Source organism: Acinonyx jubatus, chromosome X, assembly GCF_027475565.1.
Source record: "Acinonyx jubatus isolate Ajub_Pintada_27869175 chromosome X, VMU_Ajub_asm_v1.0, whole genome shotgun sequence".
Lineage (NCBI taxonomy): Eukaryota > Metazoa > Chordata > Mammalia > Carnivora > Felidae > Acinonyx > Acinonyx jubatus.
Window position 1 is genome coordinate 8,544,169 of NC_069389.1, and position 21,458 is coordinate 8,565,626.

At 42.8% G+C, this 21,458-nt stretch overlaps 1 long non-coding RNA gene across 1 annotated transcript in view; it reads left to right on the forward strand.

The window, feature by feature from the left end:
• The first annotated feature begins 1,563 nt into the window (after positions 1 to 1,563).
• LOC128311550 (uncharacterized) overlaps positions 1,564 to 21,458 on the forward strand; it is a 73,317-nt gene continuing 53,422 nt past the window's right edge. Inside the window, exons 1-3 of the long non-coding RNA XR_008290006.1 lie at positions 1,564 to 2,051; positions 8,005 to 8,205; positions 15,921 to 16,042. This is a non-coding gene — a long non-coding RNA (uncharacterized LOC128311550). The remainder of the gene's footprint in view (positions 2,052 to 8,004; positions 8,206 to 15,920; positions 16,043 to 21,458) is intronic.

The window sequence follows — 21,458 nt, forward strand, 5'->3', positions numbered from 1 at the left end:
CCTCCAAAAGGACCTTGATATGCTAAAGAGGATTCCTATAGCTACCTGAGGCCTCACTATTGTCAAGCTAAGGTTGTTTTCCCTCTGGTAAGGTATTAACATTGTAACAGTAAGAAACTCCTGGAAGGCTGTTATACTCGGCCTATCTCAAGTATCTGTCAATGGGCTGCAGGTTGTAAGGAAATTTAATTTAACCTACCACTTCCTTCTGGCCTTTGTTCCCAGCATCACTGTGGAGCGGAGGGTGATGCTAGGGTTCAGGAAACTGAGTCTGTAGGTTTCTGGAGATTAGGCTATTGATAAGATTGTCTTCTTATAATTTACTAAGATATTTGTAAACGGATGGAGACTCCTGGCCTGCATGACTGTGATCTTTATCAGTTAAACATTGGTTTTTCCCTTTCCTTTGTTCTTGGGCGGCCAGGAATACCTGAGGAATGTGAATGCTGGCGGGCGGTGGGGGGCTGCTGCTGGCAGGGTGTCAGCTTGCCTTTTGCTCCCTGACTACTGACTGTCAGGCACCTAGGTTGGAGGACCAATTCTTCCTGGTTTTGTCTGGAACTTTCCTGGTTTTAGCAAGGAAAACCAGGAACACCATCCTGGCACCACCCTCAATCCCAGGCAAAGCAGAACGGCTGATCACCCTATACCCAGGTATCTTTCTCAAAGCCAGGAACACTGGGAATTGGGTGTACTGCAGTACCTTGCTACTCAAACGTGATCCATGGACCAACTGTAACAGTATCCTCTGGGAGTTTATTTACAATGCACAATCTTCGGCCCCGCCCCAGACTTACTGAAGCAGAACCTGCACTTTTACAAGGGCTCCTGGGGATATGCCCATTAAAGCCTGAGCAGCTGCCCTGCTGGAGGATCACTGTTTATGGATCAGTGGCTCCCAATCCCTTTTCACTTGGAGCACCCAAAATTGATCACATCACCCATGTGACATAATCTCACACACACACTCCATGCTCTGAAGTGGCCAATGGCACACCTCTTTCCCAGATTTATACGAACAGGAGAGGACGGAGAAGTGAGGCTATATTACACAGCTATGGTGAAACTGCTCTAATATTTTAGTGACACAGCAGTATGTGGGGGTGCTGTAGAGGGGATCTGCTGCTTGACACTTGCTCCAACAGCATGTTGGCCCTGAGAGAAGGGGAGGTTCATTTGTCCTCTCTTGCTCCGTGTTCATCCTTTGGCCATGGGGTCGGTGGCGTCCGTCCCATGATCCCCCTTCTAGATACTGGTTGGGGGAGACAGGAGTTGGATTTGTGAAGGCTCGGGGTCCTTAGACCAGTAGTTCTCAAACTTGAGCATGCATCGGAATCACCTGGAAGGCTTATAAAAGAGATTAGCGGAGAGCGAGAGTTGCGGGGGCCGCCTGCTGAGCGAGCAGGCGCTCTACGGAGAGAGAAGGAGGAAGATCTCACACCGAAAAGCAACAGTGTAGGAAGCTAGGAAAGAGGAGGTGCCGGCGCTCCCTGAGGCCGCTCACCCCAGTTCCCACGCGCCGGTTTCCCAGGAAGAGGGAGGGGGGCCAGGGGGCGAGCTGGCTGGGTGATGAGGCGGGGCGGAGCACGCGCCTTTGGAAGCTGCCCGGAAAGCTAAAGCGCGGGTTGGCGGGGCGGTCTCGGGGGGCGGCTCCTTGGGACCGGAGCGCGAGCTTCCGAAGGAGGGATAAACTCGCGAGCTCTGGTGGCGAAATGCCTTTTAGTAATAGTTAATCTTTTATGATTCTCGAGTTTTACTAGGGCCCATCTCTCACTATTGGGCCAGGGGTCCTTTAAGGGGGGGAAAAAAAGAGAAGCCAATTGCGGAAGTCTCTTGCAGCTCCTCCCCTCCAGCCGGCGCGCGCAGCACGGGCGGGCACGTCCTTGCTGCGCCGGATACGTCATCACGGCCTGCGCCCGGGGCGGAGCGGGGCGGAGCCTCTGGGTCAAGGACGAGCCTGCGCAGAGCGTGGGAAAGGCATGCGTTGTGGCGTCTGACGTATCCGTGGAGACATCTTAAGTTTCCCTCAGTGGGCACGAAAAAAAGCAAGTGTAGGTCTGCTTCTCTCCCCGCCTGCATTCCCAGCCGGGCTCTGCAGCCGGCTCCTTGTTTCCGGCGAAGGGAATTTCCCGGCGCGATCCCTGAGGGTCCCTGAGGAGCAGCAGGCGCCCCCGCGCCGCCCCCTCGCCCCCGCGCCGCCCCCTCGCCCCCGCCTTCCGGGTTCCGGCCGGCCCCGCGGGCCCCCGAACCCTTTCTGTGGCGGTAGCCTTGGGGAGCCGTGGGCCCTGGCGCTCCACACGGTCAGTTTAGGTCGGATTCACGCCACACTGAGAAAAAAAAAAGAGGAAAAAAAAAAAAAACGCCAACCCTCAGAAATATTGAAGTACGGCGCCCCGCTCTGGTATAAGTTTTAGGGGACCTGGACTCTAGCAGTAGCTGCGAATATATAATTACAACGCATTTTGTTACTTTAGCGCTACAGTAGTTAAAATGGGAGTAGTTGTTATTTTGAGGAACAAGTAATTCTTGACACGGTATTGTCTGGGCCTTAACTGAGTTAATTTTAGGGATACAACAATGGTTTTTAGAAGACCCTAGTAACTGGCATGTAGATCAGCTCTACTGACGCTGAATGAGAAGGATCTATAGTGGATTATCAAAATCAATTATCTGTATGGTTGTCCACAGCTATTTGATTGTAAAAGGGAGGGCCATCCTTTTGAGAAGCCCTGTTGAGGTTAATGTGTCCTTCGTGATGGAAGGATTCAAACGTTGAGAACAACCTTAGGACATCTGGATAATATATCAAAATTAAAGTGATTTTTAATGTGATTTAAATGATATCTCAGTGAATATAGATGGGAAGATTTAGTGTTCAAAGCCTTGTACAAAGTGACTAAGAAACTTGGCTGCTACAACTGAAGACTTTCTGCCATGTTGGGCAGTAGGTTGATTTAATCTGCCTTCAGGCACCTCAAAACTCCAGACCTTGTGAAGTTATGAGCAGAAACTTAGATGAGGATTTCGTTAAAAAAAAAAAAAAAGAAGAAGAGTTTGGTGTAATTGGTCTGGAGATGTCAGCTCTGGTAAATGCTACTGAATTGCAAACTAAGCGAATTTCTTACCCCTAACATCTTTTCTACCTGTTCTGTAGTTAGGTTCAATTAATATTAGATAACTTATGTGGAACCGCTTTAAGACAATAAAAGCACTACATACATTTTTATTTTTTGGCTAGAATGAATTATTCCATTGGCATTCTTGTCAGTAAACTGAGCTGAGAGAATTAGGGCTTAGTGAGACACTATTTAGGTGAGTGTAACAGGTTTAAGGAAAAGATGTATGGAAAAGTTCTTTGGACTTCTTAAACTATTCTGTTTCCGGGGGCTCAGTCCGTTAAGTGTCTGACTTCTGTTCAGGTCATGATCTCACATTCAGTGAGTTCAAGCCCCGCCTAGGGCTTGCGCTCTCTCTCTCTCTCTCTCTCTCTCAAAAATAGACAAACATTAAAAAAATTTTTTTAAAAACTATTCTTCCAAATCTTTGGAATTGAATAGGTGTTTTTTGGAGAGTGGAAGTAAAAAAAAGGTTACTAGTCTATACAAATTGAATCTTGAAAAATATTTGCTTTGTATCTAAATATTTTACATTTGTTGAAAAGCCCTGATACTTTTTTTCATTTCAGTTTTCTACATTTTTGTCAAGAAGGTAGCCTTCAAGAACTTAATACGTTCCTCAAGGGGGGAAAAAGGATTAGAGCCATAGGAGATAAACTCGAGAGTGTTTTAAAGTACTTTATTAGGGTTTCAAAAAAAGATTAGTAAGTGAATGTCAATGTACCTTACCCACCTAATTTTTAAAATCAGGGTGCTTTTGGCTAATGGATTTGAAGCCAACATTTAAAGTTCTTCCCATAAGTTTAAATAATGGCAAATAACATAATTTCCAGTGCATTATAAAATGTTATTTTACACTCTTGAGTAAATGTATGCAACGGAATTATTTTCATACCTGTCATCCACTTAAAAAAAGCGAACTAGCTCTTTGATAGTCAAAGCTTTATATTGTATTGCTATTCTATCCTTTATAGCAGTGGTTCTGATTTAGGGACTAGTGCTTCCTGGGGGACATTTGGCAATATCTGAAGACATTTTTGGTGTCATAACTACGGGGTGGAGGCTACTGGCATCTAGTGGGAAGAGGCCAGGGGTATTGCAAAACATCCTACAGTGCATAAGGCAACCCCCAACAACAAGGAATTAACCAGCCCAAAACGTTCTTAGTGCTGTGCTGAGAAGCCGTGACCTACAGAATTCTACTCTTATGTAGTGTGGTTTCAGGAATGAAAGTCTTACTGGTTATCATTCTTTCCTGCAGCAAAAATGTGTGTGTATTTAAATTTATTGCATATCTTGCGGTCGTAAAGTTCTAAATGTTAAGTCAATCCAGAGAAACATTTTTTTGTAATCATTACAAGTATCCTCTGCTTTTTGAAAGTGTTCGTTATGCCACTTTGCTTTTCAAAAGACCTACATTAGCACTTGTTTTTGCTAACCGAAAGAAATCCCAAGAGGATTTTTGCTTTTACTAATGAGGTGAAAAGAGAAAATAGCCTCAGCTCCCCGCCCCCAGCAGGGTTCACGCGGAGGGAGAGTGGCGCCACCAGGCTCCTTCCCCAGGAATAACACTCAGCATCTCAGCATCAAGCAGCCATAGCTTTTGAATAGCAACTCTGCTATATCTTCATCTATTTTGTGCATCTATTGGCGAGATATGTTCTAAGGTATCAGAAAAGCCTAAGAGAAGTGGTTGTTTTGGGTCTGGGCACACTCACAAATTTTTCAATGTAAATTAATGGTAATTGCTTCTTCACTTTATGCCCTTTCGGCTTATGAAAGGTTTCATAGGAATGCTCTACTTTCGGATAGTGAGGGAAACCTGTGTAACTATTACTAGTATATAGCTAATTAAAAGTATAAATATCCCAATTTTGAATAACTATGAAAGTAATATTTGATTACAATGTATTTCTTAATGAGATGGGGCTTTTTATCATTTAGCTTAAGTTTCCATAGATAGATAGTATTCATTGTTAGAATCTGACAGGAGTTCAACATCAGTTCTTTCTCTTTTATTTTTATTTATTTAAAAAATATTTTAAATATTTATTTGTTTTTCGAGAGAGAGAGAGACAGAGTGCAAGCAGGGTGGGAGCAGAGAGAGAGGAAGACAGTATCTGAAGCAGGCTCCAGGCTCTGAGCTGTCAGCACAGACCCCAGTGTGGGGCTCAAACTCACCAACTGTGAAATCATGACCTGAGCCGAAGCCAGATGCTTAACCAACTGAGCCCCCAGGCGCCCCTATTTTTATTTATTTTTTTAATATTTACTTATTTTGAGAGAGAGAGAAAGAGCAGGCATGTGAGGGCATGCGTGAGCAGGGGAGGGGCAGAGAGAGAGAGAGAGAGAGAGAGAGAGAGAGAGAGAATCCCAAGCAGGCTCCCTGCTGTCAACACAGAGCCCAACATGGGGTTCTATCTCATGAACCCTGAGATCATGACCTGAGCTGAAATCAAGAGTCAGATGCTTAACCGACTGAGCCACCAAGGTGCCCCTCTTTTATTTTTAGTTATGTAAAGGGCAGAACATGTTGTTCATTCAAGTTGATAGGAGCAAAAAGAATTTTAATATAGTAATGTCATCCAATTCTTTTTATTCCTTCTGAGTTATATGTCAAAAACCATTTAGAGTGATCTATCAGGATAACTTAATGACATATCAGTTACATGCTCCAATTTAATCTGGTTTAGAAGTAAAGTACTAGAATCCCAACTTGAAAAATGATTCTACCTAGTCATCAATTTTCTCAGTATTGACTGTTTAGCACCTGGCAGTTATGTCCTAGAACAATGCACCATAGGAAGATTCGGGATGGGTCAGAAATAATTCCTCTTGTAAAGGCCAGAAGGGCAATCTCTGTGTACCTAAGTACCCAAATGTCTGATTTAAGTGATTGTTTATCAGTAGCTGTTGGACGGGTGGATAGATGAACATTTGAACGAATGAATACTTTAGGATTAAATATTATGGTAATAATCCAAGCTAGAAATCATGAGTGATAGCAAGAAAGTTGGAGAGAACATTCTGAATATATTCTGAAGACAGATGTAACAGAATTTTCTCAAGGTTTGGATGTGAGAGAAGGGGAAGCATCAGCAATCGCTGCATGTTTTTTGTCCTAAACCCCGAGGAGTTACCATTTACTGAGCTGGGGAGAAGGAGGAGGGAAAAACAGGGCAGCTACAAGTGCAGTCCCCTGTGCGTTTTCTCGGTGCCACAGTTGTATTTCCCAGCTTAACCGAGTTGTTGAAACCTGTGGGTTCTCTATCAAAATACATGTTGTATCGTTACTTCTGGTCTAATTAAAAGACTGATGCAATTGTTTTCCCACAAAACGATGGAGCCTTTCCCCTTGTTTCGAATTCGGGTGCCTCAAATTCAAACACTTGACAGTATTGTTAACTGTGTTACTAAGTGATGTTAATTATTTGATTTATGTATATTAGATGTTCCTTAAGGACAAATTTTGTAGTTTAAAGTTGTTAAGTGTTTTAATATATTATTTTAAAGATTTTATGTTTTGGGGATGCCTGGTGGCTCAGTCGGTTGGGCATCCGACTTCAGCTCAGGTCATGATCTCATGGTCCGGGAGTTTGAGCCCCACCTCGGGCTCTGTGCTGACAGCTCAGGGCCTGGATGGAGCCTCCTTTCGATTCTGTGTCTCCCTCTCTCTCTGCCTTTCCCCCACTCACACTCTGTCTCTCAAAAATGAATAAATGTTAAAAAATTTAAACATTTTATGTTTTTAAGTAATCTCTACACCCAGCAAGGGGCTCGAACCCACAACCCTGAGATCAAGAGTCACATGCTCCACTGACTGAGCCAGTCAGGTGGCCCATAGAATTTTAAACATGAATTTTAAATTTATTTATTTATTTATTTATTTATTTAGAGAGTGTGTGTGTGTGTGTGTGTGTGTGTGTGTGTGAGAGAGAGAGAGAGAGAGAGAGAAGGAGAGAGAAGGAGAGGGGGAGAGATAGAGGGAGAGAGAGAATCCCAAGCAGGGTCCACACTGTCAGCACAGAGCCTGATGCGGGGCTCAAACTCACGAATTGTGAGATCATGACCTAAGCCAAGATCAAGTTGGCTTAACCAACATAGCCACCCAGGCGGTCCCTGTACTGTATTTTAAATCAATCATCCTCTACAGAGATATTGTTTAGGACAGATTTAATAGTCAGCAATTGGCTCTTTTGGATATAAAATAGATTTCTCAAACTCCTAAACAGGAGAGCCATGATTTTGCTTCACATAACGGAATCCCAGCTTTCTGACTAGGTCAGAGTAATGCAAATTAGCTCAAATGCAAATGCAACTTGTAATTTATGATTTACGTTGACGCAGATGAACATGCAATGTTGCATAGAGTTTTCCACCTTGACAGGCGAATCCAGAGAGACACGTTTTTCTCTTAGTAAATGTTGAATACTTGTTTGTTTTTTTCCCAGTTTGTTTCAGCAGAGAAAATAGTATATGCAAAGACAAAAAAATTAACACCATTTCAACGGGAGGGCACTTACATACCCAGTTGGTTAAGACCTTTTGAAAAGTGAACTGGAAATGTGTTTACCTGTGTAATGTTTTCAATACCTGTTTTATGGATTGGCATACGTACTGAGAATGCTCCTTATTCAGTTCCACCCACGTACAAGGTTCTGAGGATGTGGGTTCTTAGAGTTCGAAGGGGGAGACAGATGCATGCGTACCAACTTTATTACCATGTTGGTGGTAAATATGGAAATTGTAAGCAAATATTAAGGAGCATAAACAAGGAAGAAATTTCTGTAGCTACAGATGCCATCTTTGCATCGATCATGCTCCTCTTGGGAGAGGGGTTTGTGCGCACTAAGATAATTTTCCCTGTTTCTGCTGTTTCCCTCCTAAGCCTTGCCTCCCGTGTCTCCTACCTCTCGGCATCTCCGGGCTTGTGCAGGGGTGGTCCTGCTGCCTCTGCAGGATGACGGCACCCGCAGCCCCCACCGTCCTGACTGAGAGAGCGTGTCAGAAAGCTCCGAGGTCCGCAGCTGCCCTTTCAGAGCAAAAGCATCCTCTGGGTAGCTGAAGCTTGGACTTCTTTCTAAGCAAGGTATGTTTTACCAGGATCCCTTCATGGAAGCCACATATATCCATAAAAGACCTGTCATAGACGTCAGCCTAATGGCTGTGCCAATTATGAGGACCAGCCACAGCCAAGGGAGGCCTTTTATGTTTTGCACTCGGGTATCAAACAGAATGTATAGTCAGTGCTCGAAATTAAATGGTTGAGACGTGTCGATTTTTTGTTTTTGTTATTTCCTTACAAAAGGGCTTATAAACCCTGTAGGTAAATAATTAAGATTTCCCATTTGGGGGAATTAAAGATTCTGGTCACCAAAATAAACAAACAAGCAAAAACCCAAAATGCCTCTGGGGATGTTTCTGATTCTGTAGGTTGGAGGTGGGACATGAATCTTTGTAGCTCTTGCTCATTCCCAGGTGACCTTGCTGTTCAGAATGTGGTCCATGGGCTGACAGCATCGGCATCAGCTGGTAGTTTGTTAACAGTGCAGACTCTCACAGATTCTCAGGCCCACGGCAGGCCTCTGTATCAGAATCTGCATTTTAACATGGTGCCAGCTGACGGGTGCACCGTGGCCCCCGGGCCACCAACTGTGAATAGCAAAGGTCGGATAGCCCTGAGAGGTTGTTTCTCCTGTTCCGGTCTTGTCGGAGGTGATGGCGGCCGTTAGAGCTGGCTCCCCCCTGAGCCTTGACTTGCTGGTTGGTCCCTGCCAGTCAGTGACCTGCTCTGTGCCGTCCCCTGCCCCAGTGTGACTTGCCTACCTTGAAATATTCCTCTGTACATCCCTGAATGGAAATACTACTTGGCTCTGCTCCAGATCATTCGTTCTGAAAAAATGTAAAGAAGGCGAATGCCTAAACATCTGCTTACCTTCCTGCTTCCCTGCTTCCCACTCACTTCCCTCAGCTCCCACCTTGGCTAGCTCTCTTCCTCAGCGTCTTCTGGCAAACATGTGGGAGGCCAGAGCATCACCTCTGCACGGCACCGTGACAGGAAGGCTCCACACAGAGATTTAATGGCCCAGAAGAATGAATGGCGGTCGCGTGCCCGTGCTGGGTATAGTGGGACGTTATTTGGCAAGAGTCGCTGACCACTCTGATGGGTCAGGGCTGCACCTGGTGGTCCCGGACCGAGAGGAATCTACAAACATTCAGAAAGAAAGCAAGGACTGCATCAATGTAATACATGTTAATGTGCTAGCCCAGCACCACACTGGCTGAAATTGAGCCAATCTTTCTCAGATTTTGCCCCCATCAGCCACCACTCGTTTGTCTGCAAAAGATTATAGAGGCGCCTGGGTGGCACAGTCGGTGAAGCGGCTGACTTCAGCTCAGGTTATGATCTCACAGTTTGTGAGTTCGAGCCCTGCATCATTCTCGGTGCTGACGACTCAGAGCCTCAAGCCTGCTTTGGATTCTCTGTCTCCCTCTCTGCCCCTCCCCTGCTCATGCTGTCTGTCTCTCTCTCAAAAATGAATAAACATTAAAAAAAATTAAAAAGAAGATTATAGAAGTATTATTAAACAATGCAAGGGGTTTGGAAAATAGAATAGCAAATATTCACCCACCATCCCACTGCCCTATTATATAGTTATATTTATATATGTATATTTTTCTACCTGTTGAAAACCATATGTGATTGGCGGAATAATGGACTCTCAAAGATGTTCATGTCCTAATTCCTTGAGACTGGTAATTTGTCAGGTGACATAAAAATTTGGAAATTAATGTTGCAGCAGGAAAAAGTCTGCTTATTGTTGACTTTAAATATGGAGATTATCCGGGATTATCTGGGTGGGTTCAGTGTAATCACAAGAGTCCTTTAAAGTGGAAGAAAGAGGCAGGAGACTCTGAGGGAAATGTGACTGGAGGGAAGTCAGAGCAATTTGACGGGAATACTCAACTGGCCTTTGCTGACTTTGAAGGAGGGCAGGGCCGCGGGCCAACGAATGTGCGTGCCCTCCAGAGGTTGTGAAAAGCCAATGGATTCTCTTGTGCAGCCTCCAGAAGAGAAGGTAGCCTGGCTGCATACCTTGACTTTAGCTCAGTAGGACCTGTGTCGTCTAAAGTCCAAAATAGTAAGCTAATAAATATGTGTCATTTCAAGCAGCAGAGTTGTGGTAATGTGTTACAGAAGTGACAGAAAACTAATACGTCATATTTCTCATAGTATATCATGCCTAAATATTTTTTATGTTGCTATAGCTTTTATAATCATTTGAATGGGCATATCTTATTCTCTGGGGCTGAAGTACTGTCATTCCTTAACTCCACCTTCATTTGAACATCAGATGTGTGAAATGCTTTCTGTATTTTCCCTTTTTCATAGGTTTCATTATTTTCTAAGGCTATTGTATCAGAAATTACATCCGGACTTTGAATTTCTTCAAATTTTTTTGTAGTTAACTTAAAAAAAAATCTCCTAAGTCCACATGAAATTTAACTTGATAGCTGACACAAAATAAGAATATACTTTTTTCCTAATCTATTTTTTCCAACAGCATATGTAACATGATTTTTTCTCTTCTGTTGTTTTTCATGCATTATTAAATCTTCAATTAAAAAATAAGCTCATTTTTGGGCTACTGATTCTCCTCTTGTATTAATTAACTTTTGTCTGTTCTTGAACCACTGCTGCACTACTTGAATTCTTGTTGCTTTATAATACATTTAAGTTTCTGTGAGGACTAGTCTTCTCCCTTATTACACTTTAAAAAATAATTTTTTTTGTTAAAGATTTTATTTATTTATTTAAGTTCAGAAACGAGTCTATTTTTTTTTGTTATGCATCAACTCCTCTACTTTTTATTTGTTTAATTTTATTTTTTAAAATTTACATCCAAATTAGTTAGCATCTAGTGCAACAATGATTTCAGAAGTAGATTCCTTAGTGCCCCTTCCCCATTTAGCCCATCCCCCCTCTCACACCCCCTCCAGTAACCCTCTGTTCTCCATATTTATGAGTCTCTTCTGTTTTGTCCCCCTCCCTGTTTTTATATTATTTTTGTTTCCCTTCCCTTATGTTCATCTGTTCTGTCTCTTAAAGTCCTCATGTAAGTGAAGTCATAGGATATTTGTCTTTCTCTGGCTAATTTCGCTAAGCATAATGCCCTCTAGTTCCATCCACATAGCTGCAAATGGCAAGATTTCATTCTTTTTGATTGCTGAGTAATACTCCATTGTGTGTGTGTGTGTGTGTGTGTGTGTGTGTGTGTGTGTACCACATCTTTTTTATCCATTCATTCATTATTGGCCATTTGGGCTCTTTCCATACTTTGGCTATTGTTGATAGTGCTGTTATAAACATGGGGGTGCATGTGTCCCTTCGAAACAGCACACCTGTATCCCTTAGATAAATGCCTTGTAGTGCAATTGCTGGGTCGTAGGGTGATTCTATTTTTAGTTTTTTGAGGAACCTCCATACTGTTTTCCAGAGTGGCTACACCAGCTTGCATTCCGATTTATTTATTTTGAATGTTTATTTATTTTTGAGAGAGACAGAATGTGAGGAAGGGGAGGGGAGGGAGACACAGAATCTGAAGCAGGATCCAGGCTCTGAGCTGGCAGCACAGAGCCTGACATGGGCCTCGAACTCCCAAACTGTGAGATCATGACCTGAGCCGAAATCAAGAGCCAGGTGCTTAACCCACTGAGCCACCAGGTGCCCCTAAAAATTTTATTTTTAAGTAATCTCTACACCCCGCATGGGGCTCAAACTCACAACCCTGAGATCAAGAGTTGCATGCTCTACTGACTCAGCCAGCCAGGTGCACCTACACTATTTTTTAAAATAGTACGTACTTTAAACATTTAAACTTTTTTTAAAAAAAATTTGTTTTTCCTTTGAGGTATAGTTGACATATAACTTTATATTAGTTCTTGGACTTATTATACTTTCACTTATTTTTTTAATTAATATTTTCAGATGAGTCTTAATTTATTGTTTCTAGCTCCTGGGGAAATCCCATTGAGAGTTTTTGGTGTCTGTTGCCTTGGAAAAGCCCTTCAAAACCCATAGGCATGCGGTCAAAACCCTCAATCTTGTGGTCCCACTTTTCCTATTTCCATTTTTCACCAACTTAAGTTATAACATTAGGCTGTTTTTTTTCATAGCTTGATTGTTTTTGATCTTAAGTCTTTGTGTGTCCTTTTCCCAGTCCAGGTTGCACTTTTCACAGTGACGTGATGTGTGATTTGTCTTACACGCTTTTCCTCAGCAGCTTGGTATGCGAGAGCGTGAGCTTTGGAGTCGGACAGCCCTGGGCTTGAATCTCAGCTCTGCTTCTCACTAGCTGGATGGCCTGGAGTGAGTCACTCGTCTCCTTGAGCATCACTTTCCTCTTTGGAATGAAGTCAACAGTTTTCTTTGCATGGTTGTCAGTTGGATTATAGCTGATGTATACAAAGAATCTAGGAAGATCCCTGCCACTTAGTAGGCCATCAATTGAATATCACTGTTCATCTTAGGACTTTTTTGGTCTACCCTCATTAAACCATAAATTCTTTTTTTTTTTTTTAATATATGAAATTTATTGTCAAATTGGTTTCCATACAACACCCAGTGCTCATCCCAAAAGGTGCCCTCCTCAATACCCATCACCCACCCCCCTCTCCCTCCCACCCCCAAACCATAAATTCTTTAAACATAATGACGGTTCATTCTTTTTAAATGTATACCCTATGGAGCCTAGGATATAATAGGTGCTTACTAAACATTTACTATTTCGACCTCATCCTCCCATTCATTTTCCCAGCTTCCTGTTGCAGCCCCATCTCCTTTGTGACTCATCCTCACCACCTTTACCACACTTAACCTGGGTGAGTGAGTACAGTTGATGTAAAATGGAGGATACGGGAGAAAAATAGTGGTTCATGGAGATGATCCATTGGATCCCTTTTAGCTCTAACTTTTTATGTGATTTTGGAATTTTCTGGGGAAGGAGTTATTACTGAGCTCTTGTTAATGTGCCCAAATGTTCCACATATGCTAGGGCTTGTTGTGCCATTTAAAACTCAACCCAGAATGAGAAAATATTTGCAAAAGACATATCTGATAAAGGACTGCTATCCAAAATATACAAAGAACTCTTAAAACTCAACAATAAGAAAACAACCCAATTAAAAAATGGGCCAAGGACCTTAACAGACACATCACTGAAGACAGTGTGCAGATGGTGAACTAAACATATAAAAAGATGCTCTACATCGTATGTCATCAGGGAAATACAAATGAAAAGAACAACAGGCCTCTTTGGCCAAAATCTGGAACAGTGGCAACACCAAATGCTGGCAAGAATGTGGAGCAACAGGAGCTTTCTCATTCATTACTGGTAGGGATGTGAAGGGCTGTAGCTACTTTGGAAGACAGTTTGGCAGTTTCTTATAAAATCAAGTATACCCCTACCATATGATCCAGCACTTGCATTTGTTGGTATTTATGCAAAGGAGTTGAAAGCTTATGTCCACACAAAAACCTGCAACCACGTATAGACAGCAGCTTTATTTGTAACTGCCCAAACTTGGAAGCAACCAAAACGTCTTTCAGTAGGCAAATGGATAAACAAACAGCAGTCCATGCAGACAATCGAATATTATTCAGCACTAAAAAGAAATGAGCTATCAAGCCATGAGAAGCTATGGAGGAATCTTCAATGCACGTTACTAAGTGAAAGAAGCTGATCTGTAAAGGGTCCATACTGTGGGATTCCAACTGTATGACACTCTGGAAAAGGCAAAACTATAGAGACAGTAAAAAAAAAAAAACAAGTCAGTGTTTGCCAGGGAGTGGGGCAGAGGGGGTGGGGAACGAATAGGCAGAGCACAGAGAACTTTTAGGATAGTGGAACTACTCTGTATGATACCATAGTAATAGATACGTGTCATTATACGTTTGTCAAAACCTATAGAATGTCCGACACCAAGGGTGAACTGTGTGGTAAACTATGGACTTTGGGTGACGACGATGTGTCAGTGTAAGTTCATCATCTGTAACAAATGTACCACTCTGGTGGGGATGTTAAAAATGAGGGAGGCTGTGCGTGTGTGGGGCAGAGGATATAAGGGAATTCTTTATACCGTCCTCTCAATTTTGCTGTGAACCTACAACTACTCTAAAAAAATCTTCAAAGAAGATCCCCAAAACTCAACCCAACACTTACCATATTATATGCATTTTTAGAATAAGGAAAGGGAAAGACAGAGGTTAAGTGGCAGAAGCAGGACTTTCACCTCGATTTCTCTACTTCCAAAGCCTGCGGTCTTTCTACCCTATCAATCAAAATGGTGCAACACTGACAGTGCCTTGTCCACAACCTCTTGGTTGTCACTCTTCCCATACGTGGCATACATGCCTACAGATTCCTATCGAGAGCCCCTTTGCTTCTCCACCTTCTCAGACTGCAGAGGTGTTCTTGGCCCATGTGCCAGGTAGTCTAGAAAGACGAGGAGTCAATATCTGGGGGATCAGCCCTTGAAAATGGTGGGTGGGTATCAGTGGATAACTGTTCCAACCTCCTCACCCGGTAAGAAAGACAGTGGGCAGTTTTTAAGAATTAGTTCATCATGGGAGTTTGAGAAACGCTATTCTATGGCAAGGAGTTGATAAACTATAGCCGTTGGGGTGGCTGCCTGGTTTTGTAACTAATGTTTTATTGGAACACCGCCATACCCATTCATTTATGTATTATCCATGCTTTTGGTCTACAGTGGCAGAATTGAGCCTTTGTGACAGACAACGTGTGGCTCCCAAAGCCTGAAATATTCACTCTCTGCCCTTACAGGGAAAGTTGAGCCAAGCCCTGTTGTACTCTGTCTCCCCTGGTTCCCCAGCTGGCTTGAGCTCCACAGTGCTAGCTTGCTTGCTAACATACCTTCTATCAACTCTTTTCCCTTCCCTGTCTCATTCTTTCACTCCCTGCCAGTGTTTCCAAAATGTCCTAAAGAAATGACTTATACTCACATTCTTGACCCAAAGTGAAGTTTTGGGGGAGCCCACCCAATGCACACATCACATGCTTGTTTGTGCTGATCCCAGGACAGACTTACGAGCAGAGCAGGGACCACTTTCTAGCCATGTCAACTTAGGAACAACAATTCCCCTATCACATTCCTCCCACCCCCACCGTCCTGTCTCTTCTGTAGCACCATTTGAAAATTCAACCTTGTGGGTATGACTTTTTCTGGTTCATATATTCTTTCTTATTGAATACCACCGCTGCACCAGGGATGGTGGAGGAGAGGGTAAGGAGCAGCAGGAGGAAAGAAAACCCCATATTGTCCTAGATAGGATGCTCCCTTTTTACAACAGAAGCCTGCTTGGAGCCGATCCCAAGGTGCCCATGCACCTGAGTCATGGCCAGTTGTTCTCAGCCTCCTAGGACATGGCCAAGTCATTGCTCACCCCCACTGTTATAGCTGCTGCTTTCATTTGTCTCTGTCTACCCCTCCTAATTACTTAGGTCACTTCAGACTTTAATTCTGTCTTCTAAAGTGTAACACAGCCATAATTAGGCCATATGTTAATTAGCAAAATGACGTCTTGTCACTCGTGAGAGATGTGGATCATCCCAGAAAGTACCATAGAAAGGGCAGTTCAGCAGGAAGAGAAAGTCTAAGGAGGCTGAAGTGACTATCTAGCTGAAACCACCTTAGAGAGCAGGGGAAAATGGCAGGATGCAAGAGGGCAAAAGGATGGGGTCGCACAAAGAAAAAGAGCTAGAATTGACCTCTTTTCCACTCCAGGAATGAGATGTAAGCCGGGAGACAAGCCTGAGGCCGAAAAGCCACCCGGGATGGCAGAATCTTCTGAAGGACTGGAGGCGGCCAGGGCTGAGGTCAAGGCCCCGATGGAGGCTACAGGCAAGGTGAGTGTCAGGCATGCTCCCGTCTGTTACTCCTGGAAGCGTGTGGGGATGCCAACCAAACATCAAGGCCATTCTTTGTTTATGTGGCCACTCTGAGTGTCTTCCAGGAAATCTGGAAGAGTGGTGTTCTGGTAGCTTGGAGGCCGTTTCTACATGCTAATTACTTACTTAATGTTCCCCATTTTCTGTTAACTTATTTTGTGACATTCTTGGGAAGACAGAGTTGGAGAGAGGATTGGGCAGGTCATGATAATTTCCTTTTTCAGATAGTGTCACCTTTATCACTCAGGAGACAGTTTTCCAGGAAACTAATTACTCAGGGAATTCACGACTGGGTACAATGACATTTGAATTATTAAGATATTAACCTTCCTCCAGTTTGCTCTCAAAACATGATGTGATGAGAACTTGTTCTGTCATCACCCAACTAATGGATGAAAGGGACCAGGACAGCCGTTTCAAGTTGTGTATTTGCCTGGATTTTAGGAAAAGGCATTTGACATAGGAACTCAAAGCATATCAAAGGGAGAATTTTGAGGGGTAAAGTTTGTGTTAATATTGCTTCTTCTTCTTATTGGATTTATGTAGTGGTTCCTACTATGCTCCAAACCTTTACAGGCATTACTTCTCATACTCCTGCCAATCCTTAAAGGAAAGTATTATTATTCTCATTCAACGTGAGGCTCACACATGTTGGATCATATTCAAACATCACATTGCCAGCTGAGGTGAACTTGAAATCTATGATGTTTGTCTCTAAACTCTAAAATTTGAGCCCGTATCAGTATGCCGGGGTCAGCAAACTTTTTCTGTAAAGGGCCAGATAGTATTTTCAGTTTGCCGGCCACATGGTATGTGTTGCAACTACTCGTTTCTGCTGGTGGAGCACGTAGGTAGCCATAGACGATATGGCAACGAATGAATATGCCATGCTCTGGTAAAACTTTATTTACGCCCACTAAGATTTGTTTTTAACATAATTTTCACATATCATGAGTTATCATTGTCCTTTGGAATTTCCCCCCCAACTATTTAAAAAATGGTAAAGTCATTCTGTTCATGGGCCATACATACTAAAGGCCCAAAGCAGGAGACAGCCCAGGTTTGGCCCATAGGCTGTAGTTGGCCGGGCCCTGCCCTCCACAAAAGTGTGTATCTAGCAATGACTTCTAAAAACAAGTAGAAGCAACTGAGCTGTGTCTTTTGCCTGAGGAAGTCAAGTCATCTACAGGAAAGGTTATTAAATCCTTTAGGACACAGAAGCCGTAGGAAATGATACTCCTCATTCTGACTGTGCCATCAAGTTTAATGTAGACATGTACATACATCTCAAGAACTTCTCCGTCTCGCTCGCCTCATCTCCTGAATGAGACATACCCCTAACAGCTCCACTGTTCTTTGATTCTACACATAGTATGCCTGCACCAAACGATTTCCATAAAATCGGGATTGAAATCTAAGACAATTCCTTGGCCGATGCCATCGTCCACGTGGGGAAGACGGGGGGAGAAGCACGTTCGTGTATGCCAGCAGTAGTTTGGTTGTGGACAAGTTAAGTTTGAGGCCGTAATAGACATAACCGGAGACAGTTGCATGTAAGAACCTGGGATTGGCAGGGCGAGGCAGGACTAGAGATTGTATTTAGAAGTGGTTGGCATGTGCACTGATCTGGGTATATCATAGCATTGAGTAAGAGCTTTTAGGGCAAAATTTCATAACCTTTGGCACTATTAACACCTGGGATGGGGATAATTCTTTGTCGTGGGGGCTGTCCCATCCTATAGTCTACAGCATAGGGTGTTTAGCAGCATCCCTGGCCTCTACCCACCCCACCCCCAGCTGTGACTACCTAAAATGGCTCCAGACACTGCCACATGTCCCGTGGGGTGAAAATCACCCTTGGTTAAGAGAGAATCACTGTCTTAAGGAAAAGGCTGAGGGTGGTCCCAAAGGTCCACAGCTTTGGAGGTCAGAAAGAAGAGGACAAGACGGGAAAAGGGATTGAGAGGAATGGCCAGTGAAGTAGGAGAAAAACCCAGCTGTGAGTCCCCAGCTGTTTAGGCTGGACTTGGTGTAATAGTTGATGAAAGGCAGAGGTGGAGGTAATGGCCCATAGCTCAGGGCTGAGCCCCCCGCTGAGCTCCACCATGTTTCCTTCCTGGGACCCCCAGTGGTAGTAGAAGGGACAAGGGCACATGGAGCATTAAGGTCATACATTTTCTAACTGCACGGAGCCTGAAGACAGTGCGGTGGACAGAGTGTTTTCTGGTAGGGGAACTAAACTAAATAGCAGGTTAAAAGTAACATTTACAAACCAAAGATAGAGACCTTTCTGTGTTTCTTCTTCTTTCTGATTTTATTTTTAGAAATAATCCTCAGAGGATAAAAATGTTATTGTCTGGGTGCAGGAGAAAAGCAAGAACAGAAATAGAGTTGCTATGGTTTTGAGGGAAAGCAAAAGGGACTTAAGACATGGGGCTTTTGCTGTCCTGAGCTGCAGGATGGATCCTCTTTGTTTTGTGATCTCTTCACTCACTTCGTGTCTAACGGTAGTAAAAAAAAAAAAAAAAAAAAAAGTGAAGACGTGTGAACTTGTGTGAACTTTCTCTTTATACATTTGAAAATTGAAGAGCTATGACTTAATGAAGGCCCAATACAAAGATTTTAAAAATCAGTCCTTCATACTGAAATTGATGTCATCAGACAAGAGTTCCCGTTAGGCACATGCCTGATGGTAAAGGACCAAAACAAGGGGAGATGTATGCTTTCTCCTTTTTTTATATGTGTTCTCATTCCAAAAAGGAGATCGTAAGTTTATGTCATGAGGTTATTATGTAAAATTGCCTAACAGTGTCTAGTGCCTAGTTGGGCTTTCATAAATGTTTTAAAATAATAACATGTATCCTGGTTGTGGTGGTGGTTTCACATGTCTAAACATGTAATAAAATTACATAGAACTAGACACTGAATCCCCACCCCCAAAACAGGATAGCAAAAGAGTGAAATCCAATTAAGGTTATTAGTTAACAGTATTCTATCAATGTCAATTTCTGGTTTTGACAGTGTACTATAATTATGGAAGATGTTCTCATTTGGGGAAGCTGGCTGGCTGCAGGTACACAGAACTCTATATTGTTTTTGCAACTTCTTGTCTTAAACTATGTCAAATAAAAAAGTATTAAAACCCCAAAGAATGAGATTTTAAAATAGATTGAAAAGCGCCCGTTTGTGACTATTGCGCATCTCTGGATCCTTTTGTTTTGTCGTAGATTCATTTTTATTTTATTTTTTATTTCAATGGAGACTCCTATCACGAGTAAACCGAATTAGGAGGTTTTATTTATAAATGACCAAGCAGAATCAAATCACTGTATGTTTAGGCTAATGCAATAGGTTATAACCCAGATCGTGAACCTGAATTGATCTTAATAAATATGCAGTCATACAGCCCAATGACAGGTGAAAGTCTGAAATTAAACAGGATTACCATTTAGCCTTTAGTCTTGGAATATTTTATTTTTGGATGGTCCAAGACTCATCTAAGTTTGCCAAAGATTGAAATTTTCACACAACACATCCTTAAATTCCCCGAGAAGTAGAAAGTAGAGGTGGCTTACGTACTTTTTTAGGTGAGAATTTCTACTTCAGCAGACTTTGGGGAAGGCAAGCCTCCTCTATCTTGCTGATATGCCTGAGATGTGATCTATTTATATTACAAACCATATGCAGAGCCTGGCAAGCCTTTCTGTAAATGAGCTCATCGGTTCTACCCTAAAATAGGAGGCTGAAAGGAGGGTGCCAAAGACATTAGGGACCTTTCACAACCATTACACCTCTTGGTGGTGATTGAGCAGGAAGGATAAACAAAATCTATGGGTTCTGATAGGAAGGATAAATAATAAATACCTGTCAAGGGGAACAACATGCTTTCCTTGCTCTTTGCCATCAAAGTCAAGTTCTTAAAGACTCGAGTACTTTTTAATGGATTTTCCTTTTTTGTGTATCGTACAAATTGCAAGTAAAGATAATTTCAAATTTGTCATACTGATGGGCCTCCTTCAAAGTGTGATGAGTTTTATCTAGAGCTTCATTCAGAGCAACCAGTATTTATAGAACATTCTATCCAGTGTTAAGTAATTAGATTTATCTGTAAGGAAATAGAGAAGAGCAGTTGCTGACCTTAAAAGGCTCCCAGACAAGTAGGAAAGAGATGAGAAAACAAAGAAGTGCGTTACAAAATGGCAAGCACGGCGAGAGAGGCACATGCAAGGTTCAGAGAAAGGAGTAAGAGGGGGATCATTAACCATGTAGGACATCATGGCTCAAACTGGGCCTTCAAAAGCACGCATTCTTGGAGTGTGTCGTTTGCCACAAGAATGTAGAAAGGTTGTGTCTTCGTTAGGGGGAAATTATACGTATGCATATGCACACGTAAATATGTAATTTTTCTAGTTCTCTGGATGCGTGTGTATGAAAAAATTTCTTTTATTGCAGTAAGAACATTTAACATGAGATCCACCCTCTTAACAAATTTTGAAGTGCACGTTGCAGTAGTGTTGACTGTAGGCACAGTGTCGTACCGCAGGTCTCTAGAGCTCACTCATCTTGCAGAATCGAATCTTTATACCCGTTGAGTAGGATTTTGCCATTTCCCCCTCCCCCAGCCCCTGGCAACCACTCTTCTACTCTCTGCTTTTATGAGTTTAACTACTCTAAGTTCCTCGTATAAGCGGAATCATAAAGTATTTGCCCTTCTGTGACTGGCTCATTTCACTTAGCAGAATGTCCTCCAGGTTCATTTATGTTGTAACAAATGGTAGAATTTCCTTCTTTTTAAAGGCTGAATAACATTCCATTGTATGGATCGACCACACTTTCTCTATCCATCCATCCATCCCTGGACATTTAGGTTGTTTCCATAGCTTTGGTATTGTGATTTGGATGAACCTGTATGTTATCGAATAGCCATGTCCACATGAACTATTCAGACAAGAGTTTTGCTTTAGTTTGGATAGAGGGAAGTGGATAAGAAAACTGACTTATTCCACAGCACAGGGTAGCTGGAAACATGGAATTCAAAGAACCTGAACTAGGGGGTATCTGGGTGGCTCGGTTGGTTAAGCGTCTGACTCTTGATTTCAGCTCAGGTCATGATCTTACGATTCTTGAGATCAAGCCCCACCGGAGCTCGGGATTCTCTCTTTCTCTTTCTCTCTCTGCCCCTCCTCTGCTTGCACGTGCCCCTGTGTGCTCTCTCTCTCTAGATACATAAAACTTAACAACAACAACAATGACGATGACAACAACAACAACAACAACAACAAAGAACCTGAACTAGAACATCAGTGGCAAATTGTGAGTTCCAGGGGATGTTCTGCAGAGATACCATCTTTATTTGTTCCAACTAGCAACCCTT